General features: G+C 39.8%; 1 protein-coding gene, 1 long non-coding RNA gene and 1 pseudogene across 3 annotated transcripts in view; 1 reads left to right on the forward strand and 2 right to left on the reverse strand.

The window, feature by feature from the left end:
• The window catches only part of NHS (NHS actin remodeling regulator), a 326,747-nt gene that overhangs the window by 290,730 nt on the left and 16,878 nt on the right, over positions 1 to 19,139 (forward strand). The window lies entirely within an intron of this gene.
• LOC134367444 (uncharacterized) overlaps positions 1 to 19,139 on the reverse strand; it is a 93,772-nt gene that overhangs the window by 53,369 nt on the left and 21,264 nt on the right. Inside the window, exon 3 of the long non-coding RNA XR_010022415.1 lies at positions 16,772 to 16,890. This is a non-coding gene — a long non-coding RNA (uncharacterized LOC134367444). The remainder of the gene's footprint in view (positions 1 to 16,771; positions 16,891 to 19,139) is intronic.
• Positions 11,602 to 15,506, reverse strand: LOC134367031 (calcineurin B homologous protein 1-like; annotated as a pseudogene).

Genomic DNA, 19,139 nt, shown 5'->3' on the forward strand with positions numbered 1-19,139 from the left:
GATTTACTTCCAATCCCAGTTCTGACTTCCGAGCTGTAGGATTTAGGGTAGGGTACTCACCTTCTTTGCCCTCAGATCCCTCATCTGTGATATGGGGACATTAACGAATCTAGTTTATAGGGCTTGAGGATTAAATGAGATAATACGTGTAAGGAGCTTAGCAGAGCAGCTGACTGACACAGTAAGACCTCAAATGCTCACCACAGCTGCCGCTACTATTATTACCAGTCAAGCAATAGCATGGCTGACTCAGTGGAGTGAGCTGGGAAAGAATTGAAGCGATGTGAAAAATTGCCATTTGAAGACGAATCATGCCATCATTTCATGTCTTCTTATTCCATAAAGGAGGCTACTTCTCCAGGGTAACTTATTATCACGGTGATATCATCACTGCTGGTGATCTCAGCCTTGCCCAGGTGGACATGGCTGTAATTCAGCCTGAGCCCCCAAGTGTGGATCACAGATGATGAACCTGAGCTGGGCTCAGAACACCTGCAAACTCGGTTGGCAGCCACTGCAAACACATCAGTCCAGGGGTGTCTCCTGGAACCTCAGTGGAGGACATTTGAGCACTTTGTGCCTCTGAGTAGGGCATCATTGTAGTAAAGGACTATGGCTTTTGTGGCCAAATCAGTCCACACTGCCTGCCCCACTGTTTGCACTCCTGCCCTCTTGTCATTCTGGTTTGAGGTCCAAGTCTAAAGAAGTTACAACAGCGTGGGCACAAGTTGAGGTTTCTATTAAAATTACATTTGTATGTATGACTCTAAACCCCGCACCCTCATGGCTTTTACACTATGCAAAATAGATGCAAAATATTCGTGTCATGTGATGCCAAACACCAAGCTGAAAACAGACTTCATCTAAATGAATTCACGTGATATAACATATTCAGATGAGACCTTGAGTGATATCAGACAGTATATAAACATTTTTCCCATTTGCAGCTGGACAGTAGGCATCATGTCCTTCGGTGCCCATCAAGTGCACACTGAGTGCCATGTGGCACTCACTACATTGCTGCAGTGCAGCCCAATGATAAGAGAGGGAGGTAAGATCCTCTCTTGGCTTTCTAGTTCTCAGCTAGAGCAGTTACACATGCTAGTGATTTGTCATGAAGGCCCCTACCCAACAGAAGTTCTTATTAAGCTGAAATCTGCTTGCTGAAGCATTTGCTTTTAATGAGGCAATTTCAGCATAAAAATGCTAAAAATATTTTTTCCCATTCATTATAACATGTTTTGCGGTTCATTAAGTTGGTTTTCTTGGAGGGGAGGTGAGAGAGAATTTTGAGTGTTTACTGAAACAACATAAAAATATAATCCTTTGTCATAATCTGCATAAGTTTTAATAATGTCTAAATACCAAAATAAGACTATGAGAAAAGGCTTAAAAAATGAATAGGAATGAGTGTACTTCATTTACTCAACAAATATTAATAAGAGAAGACTCAGATTACACTTAGGTAAACTTCAGAAAATTTGTCCATCTCAAATGATAATACTTAGTATTTCTAGGTAACTTGAAGAAATTTTAACTGTTTTATTTGTTCAATTGAGTATGGGTCACCAAGTTTATGAGAAGGTTTTCCATTCAAGTTCTATCCCTCAGATGTGGACAGAACACGGTTTCATGCATTAAGCTTACAAGGCTGTATATTTCTGAAAGAGAAAAGGCTGCAGGCATAGGGTCAGGAAATTTACAGCCAAATTGCTAGATAGACATTTTCTTAGACAGAGAATGGCTAGATAGACATTTTCTTAGGCAGCAACTTTCCTTCTTTCATCTATAAAAATAGTTAAGGCACTTTTTTTCTTCTTTTAAAAAAGCATTTATAATAAGATTCTGACATACAGTCTTCCACAACTCTACAGGCTATTATACTGTTCTTTGGTCTTTAACGGCATGGACTGTGAAGCCACACTACCTGGATTTTAATACCAGTTTTACCACTTATTAGCTGTGCGATACTGGACAAGTTAATCATTTCAGTGTCCCGGGGATAAGAGTAGATAGCACCTTATAGGTTTGGCATGAGGATTAAATGTGTTAACATGTAAACAGCACCTGGGGCATAGTAAGCACTCCATAAATATTAGACATTATTATTATTATCATTAGCCAGTCAAGTCCCTTAGGTATCTGTGATATAGTGATAAGATCATAGGTCTACAACTTCTTGGTTGTGTGATTTGGAAAAAAGTTATTGTATCTTTCTGACTCCCAGTTTCTTTATGTGTAGAATGGAGATGATAATTTCAACTTTACAAGGTTGTTATAAAGACTTAATATGATGTTATATAAATAAGATTAAATTGTGTGTGTGCGAAAGTACCCAGCACAGGGCCTAAAATATCTGAATATCTGAATCTATATTCCTAATCACTTAGAATAAAACTCTTACCATCAAATAAAAAGCCTATAACATATACTCACATACAAGACTGGAGAAAGTATAAATTGTTACACCCTTTCTAAAGGGAGAAACTCTAAATATTCAGACCCTTTGATCCAGCAATTCTACATCTAGGAATTTACACCAAGGCAATAATCAGTATATGCAAAGATTTATTCACTAGGATGTTTATCAAAACACTATTTACAACAGGAAAAATACAAATATTGTAAATGTCCAACAATAGGGGATTAGTTTATGAATCCTGATATATCTATAAGATGGGATACAATATCAAAAATAGTGTTATAGAAGAATATTTAATGACATGGAAAAATTTATATGTTTTATTATCAGTATTTTTAAACAGTTAGTAAAAGTATATGTAGCATGATCTCTCTCCAAAAATATCTATCAGTGTATATGTATGTGCATATATACACACACGCATAGGAAAAGAGGCTAGATGGCTGTATATCTATGGTTCCCAAATTTTGTGCTGAGGTGTCCTAGGGTGCTGCGGTGAACTCTAAGGGTGCCATGGGATATTTTACATTTTCAAGAGACATGGTGTCATCTATCTGGTAATCTCCGGTGATGGCTCCAGAGTAACCTCATAGCTCCTACAAGTGAGAAGAGGGGATGTTTGATTTCTTGACATTTAATTTACACCAAAATTCTCCAAGGGGAACCCGCAGAAAACTGGACCAGCCAATTAAGCTTAAAACAGTCTGTTAGCTGAAAATTCAAAGGGTGTCTCTAATTAAAGCCCACCTAGGAGTCTCCCAGATCAAAGGTTGCAGAGGAGGTGATTTCAGGGAAAAGCCTCCTAAAAAGACAGCTTCTCTTCCATCCTGCTACTGGATTCTGATAGTCTATAGCCAGAGACTATGTATTTGTCTCCTATTAAAAGAGATCATCCCTACCGGATATATGTCCTTTAGGAAATTGATTTTAGATCATTTCTTTGGGACATGAGGCTACTGGGCATCTGGGCTTGCAGAGAAGAGATTGAAACAAACTTCTCCAAATCCACATTTTCACATAGCATCTCAACCTTTTCTCTAATACGCCACAGGAAACAAACACAGCTTTAGACTGGTAAAGGACCTAAAGAGTGATTTGGGCCTGGCTGGTAGCCAAATGTAAAAAGTTTGTAGTAAAAATGTGCCCAAGGGCAACATTAAAGAGAACTTGCCAGGGATCAACTTCCGTCCACGTGACTGAACTCGTGGCTGCACATGAACTTGTTAAGTGGCAGGAGACTGATTATTTAAGGGAAGGTAAGGAGAGAAAAGGTGCCTCAGTAGGGTATGTTTCTGTACTACACAAAAACCCAGTTACTAAAACTCATTTGCAATTCAGGTAGAATTCCTGGGGAATTTTCCTTCCTTGTCTAGGCTGTGGTCAAACTGGGAATGGCAAATGGGTATCAAAATAAGGACCCTTTGCCAGAGCCGGAATATAGGTAGCCTGTTCCCTGCAAATCCAACTATGCGTTTTTACTCTTGGTACCAACCACTAGAGGTGGCCCATGCAGCCTTTGTTGGCAAGAAGCAAAACTTTCATGTGCTCAGAAACTCTTAGATTTACAGTGTCTATGGCTGGAAAGCTGCTTGTTTGAGGCAGTTGAGTAGATTTGCTTTTTGTGAATCAAAATGTATACTGAGACTTCCAGGTAGCTGAAGAACATGGTGATACCCTAGGGCCCTATCCCAATATTTACTCTAAAAATGATACAGAACAACAAGAAGAGAAAAATAAAGCTACACACAAAAAACACTACCAGCATAACTTGAGGACAGAGATGCCCAAACATCAAATTAACTGTTAAGTAAAAAGAGTAAAAACACCATGTCTCAGCATGTTTCCCCTTGTTACAAGGTGGAGGCAGGCAGATTCAGAAAAACTGCAAGAAAGAGGGGAACCAGCAATGGATCCTAAGGTTCATCTAAAACCACCACCAGAAAAATTTAGTCTACCCTAAGTTTAAAGTACTAAAAAATTGTCCAGATAGACACAAACTACAGGAAAAGGGCTTAAAAGTATGTATACTTTGCAGTCTTTTATTTGCAAAATTTCTGTGGGAGACAAAAAACCAAAAGGAAGGGAGATATGCCATTTGTCAATTAGGGCGAAAGAGAAAAGAAGCAAAAGTGGAAATTCTAGGACCCCTCATGACAAAAGAAAACCCAAAACTGGAGGACACACAACTCCTGTCCTAGTGTCAAAACAAACAAACGCACTAAAATATCTAGACTTTAATATACCAACAGAAGATGGTGCCATTAAACTAGAGATTTTGTGAAACAAACCAATGCAACAAAAATGAATAAGAAATAGATCAGCACATCCACATAGAGTGATTGCAAAAAATCAATGAAAGAATGCATGGAGCAAAGATTTTATATCCAGCCAAGCTGTTCTTCAAGTATCAAGGCTATGGAAAAATAGTTTTCAACATACAGGAACTTAGAGAATTTTGCACCCACCGGTCCTTTGTGGGAAATCTACCAGAGGACAAGCTTCATCCAACCAAAGGATAACTGGGGAAATGTCAGCAAAAGAATGGATAGTGTACATTTTAATAAATGCAAATATAGATCTAAAACTAAAACTATGGTGGGGATGAATAGAAAACTAATGAACAGATGTTAGCTATTGTGACAACAGAGAAATGATGCAACTAAAAAATGAGAGAAGGGAGAGATAAAGAGGAAAATAGAATAAGCTCATTGATTATTATCTAGGCAATAGGTGAGTGTTAAAGGATGCCAGAAAGAACTGATAAAGCAGATAGTAAAAGCTCAAATAATAAACAGGGAACAAAGGACATTAAAATGGTATAAGTACAAAGATGACTACTAGAAAAAAAATACAAATCTTCCTAAACATCAAAAAAGGTTTTATAAAGTTAAAGAGCAAAAAAGCATATTTTATGGAGAAAGACAAATAACATATAACAAAATACACATAATTATAAAATATATTAGAGTTCATTCATATCAATAAAGTGAAAGTGTGAGTGAACTTAACTTGCCTATTAAAAGAAAAAACTTTCAATCTGGGTCATGGAGCAAGACCCAACTATATGCTGTATATACAAGACACACCTAAAACAAAGTGATTTCAGAAACACTATGTAAAGGGATGGACAAAGGCAAATAGAAACACTAAAAAAGCAATGATAGCAATCCTAATATCAGACAAAGTAAAATTCAAGCCAAAGAGCATTACATTTGACCAAGAAGGGCACTTTTAATGCTAAAAGCCAAAATTCACACATAAAATATAACATCCATGAATATTTATGCAACAAATAACACAGCAACTACCTTTAGAAGCAAAAACTGCTGGAGATACAAGTAGATAAAGATAGAAACACACTAGTAACAGGAGACTTTAATACATCACTATCAATACAAGACAGATCAAGTAGACACAAGTAAGTAAGGAGAGAGAAGACCTAAACAACATTGTCAATAGAACTCTAAGCCCCAATAGTAGGGAATACACCTTCTAATGAACCCATTGAACAAAAATTCACAAAAATTGATTATAAATTAGATCACAAAAATATCAATAAGTTCCATAAATTAGAAATATTACAAACAGCACTTTCTGATCACAATGCAATAAAACTAGGGATTACTAACAAAAACAAAAAACAAAAAGTTCTTTCCACCTGAAATTTTTTTTTTTTTTTTTTTTTTTTTTTGTGACTGGTAAGGGGATCGCAACCCTCAGCTTGGTGTCGCCCGCACCGCGCTCAGCCAATGAGCGCACCGGCCATTCCTATATAGGATCCGAACCTGCGGTGGGAGTGCCACTGCGCTCCCAAGCGCTGCACTCTCCTGAGTGCGCCACGGGGCCGGCCCTCCACCTGAAAATTTTAAACACTTCTATTAAATAATTTTTAGGTGGAAGGAAAAATACAGACTTAAATTACAGAATTTGTTAAAAATAATGACAACAAAAACACTATATAACATACTCTATAGAATACCTTAAAGCACTAATCAGGAAAATGTACAGCACTAATCATTTTTATCAGCAAAAATATGAAAATCAATTAATTTTCAAAAAACCAGAAAGTAACTAATTAAAGCAAAAGAAAGTACAAGGAAGGAAATAATAAGATAAAACTAGAAATTAGTGAGGTAGAGAACAGAAAAACAGTAGACTTTAATTAATAACTAAAACCCTGGTTGTTTGAAAAACCACGATGAAGAAAAAGAGAGAGAAAGCACAAATAAGCAAAATAAGCAATGACAGGGGAAATGCCATTGAATCAAAGAAATTAAAAAATTGTAAGAGACTATTTTGCAGATCTCTACGTAAATAAATTTGAAACCTAGATGAAATGGATAATTTCCTAGAAGAATAAAGATTGCCAAAATCGACTCCATTAGAGTTAATAAGCTTAAATAGACTGATTTCCATAGAAGAAACAGGAGAAGTTATTAAGTTACTAAACAGCACCAGGCGCAGATGGTTCCCCAGAGGAATTCTACTAAACCTTCAAAGTCCAGATATTCCCAATGCTCAATAGATTGCTTCAGAGCATTGACAATGAAGTAAAACTTTCCTACTTCTTTTATGAAGCCAGAAAAGATAGCACATAAAACAAGAAAGAAAACTACAGACCGATATCACTCATGATTATTGATTCAAAAATAGTAAATTAAACATTGGCGAACAGAATACAACACCACACTAAGAAATTAATATACCATGACTAAATGGGATTTATTCCAGGAATGGAAGGTTGGTTCAATATTAGGAAGTCTATTAGTATCATGTATCATATTAATAGATCTAAGGGGGAAAAACACCTATGATTATCTCCATGGATGCTGGAAAAGCCTTAAATAAGACTCAGGGAAATAGGAATTGAGTGATACTTTATTAACATGGTAAAATACACATACTTAGTCCAAATGCCAGCACCTTACTTAATGGGGAAACACTAGAGGCATTTCCATTAAAATCAGGAAGAAAGCAAGAATGCTCACCATCTCTCCTACTATTTAGCATCATGCTAGAGGTATTAATCAATGCAATTAGACAAGATAAATCAATTGGAGGCATAAAAATTGATGAAGAAGTAAACCTATATCTATCTGAAGATGATATAATAGTATAACAGGAAAATCCTTAAGAATCAATGATAAAACTATCTCAAGCAATAAAATAATTCAGTAAGGTAACAGGATATAAACATACAAAAATCAATCCACTTCATTTACACATAGCCAATTAGAAGAGTTAATGTTAAAGAAAACCTCATTTACAGCAATAACAAAGAAGATTAAAAACTTAGGAATTAATTTACCAGAAATGTGAAAAACAGATATGAGAAAAACTTTAAAGCACTCCTAAGCACACAAAATTAGACTTTCTCAAATGGAAAGACAGCCCCTGTTCTTGGATGGAAAGATTCAACATTATAAACAAGTCAGTTTTCTCTAAATTAATTTATAAATTTAACACAATCCCAATAAAAATACCAATATGCCTTATTTAATGGACTTAGGCCCTCCGATACTAAAGTTCTTATGGAAAAAGAGACATACAAGAATAGCCAGGAAAACACTGAAATAGGAAACCTAAGAGTGGTGATTAGCCCTACCAGATATTAAAATATGTCTGAAGCCTCAATAATTACAACAGTGTGGTATGGGCACATGAACAGACAAATATACCAGTAGGGTAGAATACAGAGTCCAGAAATAGACCAGAGTATATGTGACAACATAAGATAAAGGTGACATCACAAATCATTGAGGCAAAAGACGGAGTTTTTTGATGATGCTGGAACAACTGGGTAGCCATTTGGTAAAATAAAAAATTTAGCCAGAATTTCTCAACCTTAGCACTATTGACATTTTGGTCCAGATAATTCTTTGCTGTGAGAGCCGTCCTGAGCATTGTGCAATGTTTAGCAGCATGCTCAGCCTTTACCCACCAGATGCCAGTGGCACCCCTGCTCCAACTTGTGACAACCCTAAATGTCTCCAGACATTGCCAAATATTCCCTGAGGGGAAAAAAATCATCCCTGGTTGAGAACCGTTTAATCAGGTCCATACCTCATACCATACACAAGAATAAACTCCAAATGGATCAGGGACCTAAACATAAAAAATAAAACCATGTAAGTACTAGAAGAATATATGGATAAATTATTTTTTGATCTTAGTCTAGGAAAAGGCTTTTCTAACTCTGACTCAAAATACAGAGGCAATAAAATGAAAAGTTTGATAAATTTGAATAGTAAATATTTTTGCGTGCCTAAACACCATAAACAAAGTCACAAGAAAACAACAACAACAAAAAACTGAGAGAAAATATGTGCAACAGAAAAAGGGCTAATATCTCTAATGGATAAATAACTCTTAAAAATTGAGGGAGAGAAAAGAGCAAAAACCTGGAATTAAAAATGGGGAAAAGATGTAAACAGACAATTCAGAAAAAATATAAAAATGTTTCTTAAACTTAAGAAAAATTGTTCAAACTTACTCTTAATTAGAAATGCAAACAACACTGAGATACCATTTATCACCCATTAGATTGGCAAAAGCTAAACAATATGGCAACATATTCTGTTGGTGAAACTGTGGGGATACATATATTACTGGTGGAAATTCAAACTTGGGTCCAACCTATCTGGAGGAGAATTTGGTAATACCTAACAAAACTACATACACACTTACCCTTTGCCCCAGCAATCCCACTCCAATAATACAAAAAGTGTATGCATTGCAGCACTGTTTACAATTACATGCTATTGGAAACCGCCAAAATGCCTATACACAGAAGAGTGATGGAGTAAACTTCAGGACATCCACACAATGGTGCACTGTGCAGCTGTGAAAGCATGAGGAAGGTCTGTATGAACTAATAAAGAATGATTTCTGGGACATCCTCTTAAGTGAGAAAGGCAAAGCCCCAAAGGGCATCTATAGTATGCTACCCTTCATGTTAGAAAGAAGAGTATATCAGAAAATACACGGTGTCCGCTTATTTGCATTCTAATAAGAATTAGAGTCAATTCTGCTATCACACAACATATGCATCCCTAAGAATCTCCATACTATGCAAAATTGCACAATAGAAACCAAAGGGCTTCTGGGGAAAACAGAGTTAGGGGCACAACACTCAGAAATTTCTTCCATCTCTCTCTCTCTCTCTCTCTCACGCACACACACACACACACACACACACACACACACAAAGATAGGAACCTAATAAAAAACAGTAGCACAGTTTATTTATGTTAAGTGGTTAAGAAATACATAAGTCCTACATAATTGACATTTTACCTAGAAAAGGTCCTGAAGTTGGGTTGTGGAAGTAGGTGTCGGTAGGGCTGCAGCTTGTGAGTTACTGGAGGGAAGGTTGTAACACCAGGTGTGGACGGGCTCCTAAAACACGGGGTGAACTGAGGTGGCTGGCAGACATTTGAGTTGTGTGTCTTTTGTGTATTCTTTCACAGCTCAATTCAGCTGGGTGCAGTTGCTGCATTCACCTAGGGTTTCTCGCCTATGAAATTGTGCATAAGCAGATGTGAAATTCACGTTATGCTCAAATCATTCTCCTAAAATATCAGTTGCACTGGAACAAACTCAAGTTTTCAAAATAAGCATTATAGCAAAATTGACTGCACAGAAAGGATGAACCGGAAACTAATGATATTGGTTTATCTACAGGGGGTGCGTGGAAACGGGTGTGCCATGCAGCAAAAGGGGAAAGACATAAACTTGGGAACTTTAAATATGCAAGTCAAGGAGCCTCGGAGGTACCTAACAGGTGCCTATCAGACAATTATTCCCTTTTATACAATTCCTGTATTACATCAGTAGATCACAAAGTCAGAATGATACTTGAAAAAAGAATTCCTCATTCATTTATACTTGAGTTATCCCACCTGACCACTTCCCTGTTCTGCACCCCTTGCCCATCCTTTTACAGTGATATTCTTCACCCATTCCCTCCCTAAAGAATTCTGTGTACATTTTCCTTCCTAAGCAAGGAAGCATGCAAGCAAGCAAGTTGGCAATGAGTCCAGAGAAAGTCAGCCGAGGCAGATATGAGGGTACCTCAAAAAGTTCACGGCAAGATTCGTATCATCTTTTAATTCTATTTTTCCATGAACTTTTTGAAGTACCCTTGTATACTCATATGAGTGAAGAGGCTTACACAGCAGATGTTAGAATGACAACAGCCTGATTCAATGAGGTCGAAACTAAGCTGACTTTGTCAAAGAAGCTGCTCTGGCTTCCTGAAAGGCCTGCCATTCCTCAGGTTGTGCCACCAATGCCAGATTCCATGTTCTAAGGGATTAGCAGTGGTCTACACGAGGAGCTAGGAAGCCAATGTAACCAGGCAGCTAATGCTGCCACATTCGATGCTTTGGACCCCTACCCTACTAGGAGCTGTCTATAGCTTCCAGCGGAATCATTTGCCAAGTGTAAAAATCTTCAAGATACTGAGGACAATCTTTAAATCTTGGACAGGGTAATTAGGCACTTCCTCAACAGTAATCTCTCTACCTGGAGATGTGAAGTGAAAAGCATTCCAGGGCACATAGCATCAAGGCACAAACTACAATGCAGAGGTGTGAATACGAGAGGCTTTTATAGGGTGCCCAGCCTCCTTGTTCAAAAAACCATGAGAAAGTCCCCAAGCATATTGTCAGAGAAGCCATTCTGGTAGTGACGGTGCCCCCAGACTAAGCAAACCTACAAGCATCTGAGTATTTTCTGAAGAATCAACACTATACTAACAAGAGCAGCCATGTAGGTATGCATGTGGCAAATCAGAGGCCAGAGTAGAGTGACCTGGGCAAGCCACCTAGAACACCGCGCTTTACACCTCTCACCTTTCAACAAGAGCATCTCCAGGAAACAGCCCTCTGATGTCAGAATGGAGTGCAGGGGACCAAGAGACCATCACATTCTTCTGAGAGAATTGTGGGTTCCTGAAAAGCTCCTGGGAAGACAATATCCTGGAGGCCCATTTCTGAGTGAAGGGAGATAAAAACTGCCAGACCACACAACTATCTTGCCAAATCAGAAACATATTTAACAGGCAGAGCTTGGGGTGCCATGTAGAGCAGAGGGAATTTTGAGGGTTAATAGAAAGTAGGGAGACAAAGGTCAAGTGAGGGGCAGGTTGGGTGACAGAGAAGCAGGAAGCAAAGGACTTATGGAGAAAGGTTGAAGGAGATGCAGAAGGTTTGTGGGAGGGAAGGCAGCATGGCTACAGCCGACATCCGGTGAAAGAGCTTGGCTGGCCGGCTCTTGGTGTGACTCCCCCTCACCTTCCCAGACTGGATGGACATGTAGCATTCAGCAGCAGAATGGGGGGCTGATACTTAGAAATGGAGACCGGTGCATGGATACTTAAGAGAAATCGACTGGGTGTGCCATTCTGTAATACCCTGTTCATCCCAGTCGCGAGTTTGTGTTGACAGAGCACATCTGGGGTTGTCATGCAGCCGCAGTGGTGTTTTGGGGGAAGGAGGATGATGGGCTGGAGGTGGGGCTGGTGAACAGGAGGACTCTCAAGGTCCAGTTCTTCAATACTGGAGAGCAAGGAACAGTTTGGTCTCAGCCCTTTGGTCAATAAATTGGAATGTTCATTTTCTGTTCTTGCTCACCTTCTCCAAAACCTTAACAAATCCTGTGAAAGATATGGCACTGTCCCCATCCCCATCAGCCTCCTGGATGGTCCTTTCTGCAATGATGCCCAGTTGCTCATCTGAGATATTCACTCCAGCCATCGTGCACAGCACCTGTAACAGCTCACTGTGGGAGCTCTTGACATGTTTACCCAAATCATATAGTCGAAAATCAAAGTGCAGTTTGTTGCTTCAGCTAAGTGGTTCTGATCCATTAACATCTTTCCTCTTTTCATCATCGTCAATGGGTTCAAAATGAGCCCAGATTCTTATGAATCCATGGAAGTTCACCCGGTCCTCCCCATTTGGAAAGAAAACACTGATGATCTGGTCCTCCAGTGGGTTGATGGCAAATTCTGGAATCTGCTGGAAATCTTCCCAGCTGAGAGTCCCGTTCTCTCCATTGTCCAGGCTGGTATACCAGCTAGAGGTGGACGATCTGAATGTGGGAAAAGCCAGTTTCCTTGATCACCTGGAGCTCTTCCTTCTGCAGTAATGTGGAGGCCTGAGACCCTATCCCTGAGTCAGCAGCTCCTCTAGGAGCAACCCTGCCAGGAGTAACAGTGTAAAGCTAAACACAGAAAGAATTGTATAAAAAATTGTGCTCTAATTAGTAACTTTATTTTTCACAAGGGAATGAATTAGCAATTCTGAAACTGTATGTGTACTAGGATTGAGCAAATAAAGAAATTCATATGGTGGATAATGACAGTGAGGTTTCTCACTGTTGGAGAAAGGAGGTACAAATAAGGAAAAGACGGGGGTCTGGAATGAACCAAGGGGTGTTACGTTAGAATTTAAAGTGTCAATATAAGTTTATGCACATATTCACAAATGCATACATATATATGAAGATGGATAGATATAAAATAAATATGTGTGCATGTGCGTGTATCACTATACAGACATACATTTCATAGCTCTGTCATCTGAGAGGGCCTGAGAAGCAATGACACTCTGGTAACACTGAACACATCTAGCACCCAGATCTTGTTTCTAAATACCATTCTGTAATAAAAGGGTTCCTTGGAAAAAAGATTTATTCCAGGGCTGGATCAGGAAAAATACAAGATAAGCCAGAAAGTAAGAAAGTGCTCAAAAAATAATAGGTAGACATGTCAAAAGGGCACAGAAGCCAACTCGAAGGAGCTTCCAATGGCTAAATCTGGGATACTTTGAGCAATAAAATAAAAAATGAATTATGACACACAGAATAAGATAAATATCCATGAGTACGTACTGATATAAATAAATCAATTGATAGATAGATAGATAAATGGGGGAAGGGGCAGCTCTTCCTTACGGAAGAATTCTAATTAATAAATATAGAAGTAATGATGGGAAAAAGATTGCCATTACCCGAATCCACAGTAATAATTTTTGCAGGCAATAATCATCAACGGGTGATAAAATTAGTTGGGAGAAAGTATGTTGAGAAACAGGATGTTTGCATAGTCTCAAAGTTTCTCCCCACAAAATAATTGTTGATTACAAAGAGAAAATAGTAACTTTAGCTGCAGAAGCCAGACAAACACCATCTTAACCCAGTGCTCAATATTAACATTGCCAATAATAGGGCACACCTGTATATGAACCTGCTGATATGAGTTGAGATGACACTTCTGTGGGACTCTTGCCAAAAAATGTGTCACTTCAATCTAATCATGAGAAAACATCGAACAAACCCAAGTTGAAGGACATTCTATAAAATAATTGACAAGTACCCTTCAAAAGTGCCAAGGTGATGAAAGACGAAGACTGAGGAAATATCAAAAATTGAAGGGGACTAAGGAGATTTGATAACTAAATGCAATGTGCAATCCTGGATTGGATCCTGGACAAGCCAAAGGACATCAATGGGAAAACTAGCAAAATTCAAATACGGTTAATAAATTAGTGGATAGTATTTATCATTGTTAGTTTCCTGGTTTCGATAAATGTACTATGGCTACATAAGTCTGTTAACGTTAGGAAAATCTGGGTAAAGAGTAAATGGGAACTCTCTACTATTTTTGTAACTTTTCTGTAAGTCTAAAATTATTTCAAAATAAAAAACTTAAATATATATGTATATATGTATGTGTGTGTGTATACACACACATATACACACATACACTTAGCCACGGATATTTCAAAGTTTCTAGGTTGGGGCTTACACCTCCAGTGCCTATGATAGATATATGGCTTCAGGAGAAGGTAAGTTCAAGCAGGAAATGCTTAGTTCAGAACCTCTTTACTTGAAATAGCAAAATTTAGAAGACCACAGAAAATCTGACCTAAGGTGATAGAAGTTGTCACAGTATTGGACACTGGCTCCAAGCAGGCTGTCACGGCACAGGTTCCCATTTCAAAGTGTGAAGTCAGTTCGCCATAGCAGTTCACCCTCATCCCCTGCGGAATGTAACGTTCAGCTCGGGTGTTCTCATCAGTCACGTCCCTTAGTCCAGTCCAGATCTGCAGATACCTGGGCTACGCACCCGCTCTTCCCCCTTGCAAGCCTAAGGCAGACATTCCCAATAGATAACAGCATTGTGTTCTGCTGAATCCACACAGTCACTACCAATCAGTTGGCACCTGAGTCGAAACATCTACTGCAGCTTTCAGTCTGCATTAGGACCCTTGAGGACCCTTGAAGCGTAAGTCCCTGCCTAGATTCTGAGATCTTGACAGACAGGCAAGGAGGTCATCCTTCCTCAAATGTGGTGAGACTCCAGCAGCCTCACCAGGCTTCCCTCTCCAGGCCTCATCAGAGTGACCCAGGGGTAGGATATCTAATGGTCTCTACGGTTGGGGATGATGGAACCCCATGGAAAAAGTTGATTAGGGTCCAGAGGAACACTGAGGCCTAAATCCTTATCATCAACAGTAAACTCATGCCATTCTATTGCCTCTACAGTTATATTCTTTGCCAGACTTGATAAAATTAGCCAGGAAAGAATATCAGAGATTCTTTGTTATTTCATAGCCTGATAATGGTTTTCCACTTATCACATTGCAGCATCCAGGAATTTTAAAATAAAAGACTGAAGTCAAACCACACTCTTCTTTTTACCAAAGAGGCGCATTTGAAGGTCAGGGTGCATTCCAACAGCCTTATTGGGAAGTAAATGGAGGAAATCACTCAAACTAGGACCCAGACCTCCTTAGTCATAGTCCAGAGCTATCAACAATGACCATATTTACTTTTCCTTTTTCTATCAAGAAGAAAAAAGTGGGTCTCATGACAGAGCAGCTAATGAGAAAAACCAAACTGGCTTACAAAAGAATTAGAAGACAGAATGAAGTTCTGAGCCAGGAGAGAACAAAGACTCGAGCTGGCAGGAGGGGCATTTTATTAATACTTGACCAGCCCTGGGATGAAGACCTTCTTACTGCCGCACTCTCTCTCCCATACCCAGCTCTGTCTTCACTTACCCATCCTTCCCCATCCTTACCTTTCTCCATGGGTTCTATTCGAGATTTTCAGTATTCTGTTGGTTTACAATAGACTTGAGATTGAGGAATGCTGATCAAGCCTTTGCTCTGCTATAAAAGAATTACACATATTCACAGCACCCTAGACAGGTCTGTATTACTTTTATAAAAATATATTCATGGTTTTGCAACCTCCTTTAAAGGCATTCTGTTCCTTTATGACCTCTGTCTAAAAATGGCTCTGTCCATCCAAATTAAATCTTTCTTGCTTCTGTTTAGGTGTTTCCCTTTATCTCAGGTAATTTGCTCCTTTAAACCAGTTAAGGGGAAAAAAATCTATCTTTGATATGAGAATCATGGACATACAAATTCTTATCCAGTCCCAAACCTCCAACTCCTCCATTCTGCCTAAATAAATAAGTTTGAATCCTTAGCCAAACCCTCCAGACTCTCTTCAATTGGGTCCTAACTTACCTTTCCAAATGGATTTCTTGCAAATCCTTGCACAGACCTTAGATCTCAGCCAAACCAAGCTACAGGTGGTTTTCCAGAAAATATTTTGCACTCTCAAAACATTATCTCTACTTGAAATGCCCTCTTTCCCATTGTGGCGTTTCATTTATTTCAGAAAAAAAAAAATGAATTGAACACCTACTATTAATAAGTACTAGATGGATACAGAAATGAGAGAGACATAGTTTTTGCCATCCAGAGTACATGGATACCAGAGGCAATTATACAGTATTGACTGTAAGGTGTTCATACCTTACTGTTGTGTAGTGTTGGAGTGGGGTGGGGTGGTAGGAATAAACTTCATGGAAAAGGTAGCATTGAGAAGGCTTTGGAGGATGGAGTACAGTTTTGATATGAATACCCAAAGGAAAAGGACACAGGCTGAGGAACCCACAAGATACAGGAGAGGATGGAATGTGTCCACATGAGTTCGATACTCTGTTTTGGCTGGTGCCTGTGGTGTATGAATGCAGGGCACTGGCTGTAATGCTTCAACAGGCCAGATCTTGAAGGATCAAATGTCAGACTAAAACATCTGAATTTATTCCATAAGTCTAGTAAATTATTGAAGGGTTTTAAGCACAGAAATAACAATTATCAGAAGGAGCTGTGTTTTATGACAGTATCAGGGTATATGTGCATAGGATTAATTTCTTCAATGTCTAGAGGTTCTTTTTTGGCATAGTAGGGAGAGAAGAGCTTGACGTTAGTCTCACACATAAGACTGCAGGAGCAGTGATGCCTATCACACCCGCATTTCCCTCACCTTTTTGGTCTTAGCAGAAGGTAGATAGATCTTGGAGGCTGGCTGTAAATAGCTAGTAACTTTAACTGTACCTGTTCGCTCTGATGTGGTATTTTCCTTGGAGCAAATCAGCACAGCACCTGGAATGTAGAATGATACAGCTATTGACCACAGCAAATTCTTTCCCCCTCTATGCCCATTTTCAGGGATCACCAGAGGCAGTTTGCTTTTGCAACCATGTCAGCTCTCCTCCCTGCCATAATATAAGTTACAGAGATCATTATCATCTAGACACCCCACAGAATATCACTCCAGTTCATATTTTCCTGATTAGCCTCAGGACAGGAAGTAGCAAGGACTTTAGATGCCTTAGACAGCAGCAAGCCAGAGGGTGAAAGCCTGGTACCGTGTGTTTTATCAGTCAGGGTCCAGACAGGAAAACACAAACCACACCAGCTCTTTTAACAGGGAATTTAATACAAGGATGTTATGATAAGACTGACAAGGCAAATGAGAAACTTAGGTGACACCAAGACAGCAACAGCAGCAAGCAAAACAGCTAACGGTCCTAGGGCTGGGGGAACAGAAGGAAGGGGTTGGAGTTATTAGAGCAGCCCTACGGTACTAAAACCCACACCCCTGAAGAGGGGCATGGCCTGGTGGTCCTGGTGCCTTGGCAGCTCTGAAGCTCCGAAGACCCAGAAGAGCTGGGACCCAGGCCTCCAAGTAGGGGATGATGCCTGACAGGTGCTAATGCAGTGGGAGCTCAGAAGAAGGACCACACAGAGCTGGGATCTGGACCTCTGAGAAAGGGGCACTGGATGGCTGGGACTGACTGGTATCTCTGAGCGGGCATGATAAGGCTGGTACTGAGAGTGTGAAAACACACGAGAGCTGAAACCAACTGCTGCCATTGGGACAAAGGACCATTGCTGGGATGATGCTAACGTGAACAGCAATCACCAGGAAGAAGTAAGGCCCTTTATCCTCTTCCAGCCTTCTAGTCCCCTGCCTCCCTTTGCACCTTCACTGGCAGAACCTAACAGGGAGAAGCTGGCAAGGAAAAAATGTTGTTTTCAGGGTCCTGACACCACAAAGCAGAGTACAGAAGAGTAGGTTTGGAGCTGAGAGACAATAGCTTAATAACCAGCACAATAGCTAATGAAAGCATTAGCCAACGCATCTGGTTCCTATTAAATATTGTGAGAAACAAAGAAAATTCCTTGTTGCAGAGTTCAGTTTTGGAATTCTTTCTTTCTCTTTTAAATATTAGCCTGGCTGTGGAACGGCCCATAAAATTACTTGTCTGTAAACATCACTACAGAATATTCTCAGGTTGATATTCTCTTGCATGCCTGGGACTTTTTCACTCTTCAAAATATAGGCAGACAATGTAATACTACTCACAGTAGAACAGAATGAATTATTGATACACACAAGCACTTGGTGGATCTCAAAGGCATTATTCTGGGTGAAAGAAGCCAGTCTCAAAAGGTTACATACTGTATGATTTCATTCACATGACTTTTACAAAAAGACAAAACCATAGCGATGGAGAACAAATTAGTAGCTGCCAAGGGTTAGGAGTGGGGGAGCTGGGACCATAAAGGGAAAACACAGGGGAGTTTTTTTGGGAAACAGAACAGTTCTGTCACCTGATTGTGGTAGTGGTTACACGAGCCTATATATGGGATAACACCCACAGAGCTGCACTCAAAATTTTAAAAAAGGAAAAACAGTAAAGGCAGAATTTGTGTGAGAAAGTCTTACTTTTTGACTCTTAAAAAACGTGCTGAGGTGAGGTCACGTATGAGCCTTAGGAGCGTCTGCCACATCTGCCCTGAGTGCACAGGTTCACGTGGCGTGGGATCAGGCCTGCACCTTCTCTTCAGTTACCACAAGTCTCTGAGGCCCCTGGCTGAGGGCAAACGTGGAGGGGGCTGGAGGGATGGGGCCCCCACCTCTCTGCTATTCTGTTGGCTCATGCTGCCAGCTCCTGTGATTTGGGTGAGGCTGTTTGTGCTGTTCGTAAGTAGTTCAAAGACTCTTTCTTGCCTGCACTTCAAATCCTGGCCTGCCTTTTCCTCATTCATGGCTTTTATTTGGTGCTAGCAACCTTTAAGGTTTGATGGAGCTGAGTGGCCCTTGGCAGTGGCTCCACTAATTGGCAAATCTGGCCACAGGGGATGAATAAGATACTCTCTGGCATTAACATCACAGTGAGCATGGTCCAGTGGGCCCTGTTTGGTGTTCTTGATAGCACAGAGCAATTCCCAGATAAATTCCTGAGCTGACCAGTCAGCAGGAAGTGTTCTCCATCCTGGGCTGCCTAGAGCCCTCTTTTCCATCGTGTGGGGACTACCTTCCACGAATGCCTCAAAAGATAATT

This window comes from Cynocephalus volans, chromosome X (genome assembly GCF_027409185.1).
Source record: "Cynocephalus volans isolate mCynVol1 chromosome X, mCynVol1.pri, whole genome shotgun sequence".
Taxonomy (NCBI): Eukaryota; Metazoa; Chordata; class Mammalia; order Dermoptera; family Cynocephalidae; genus Cynocephalus; species Cynocephalus volans.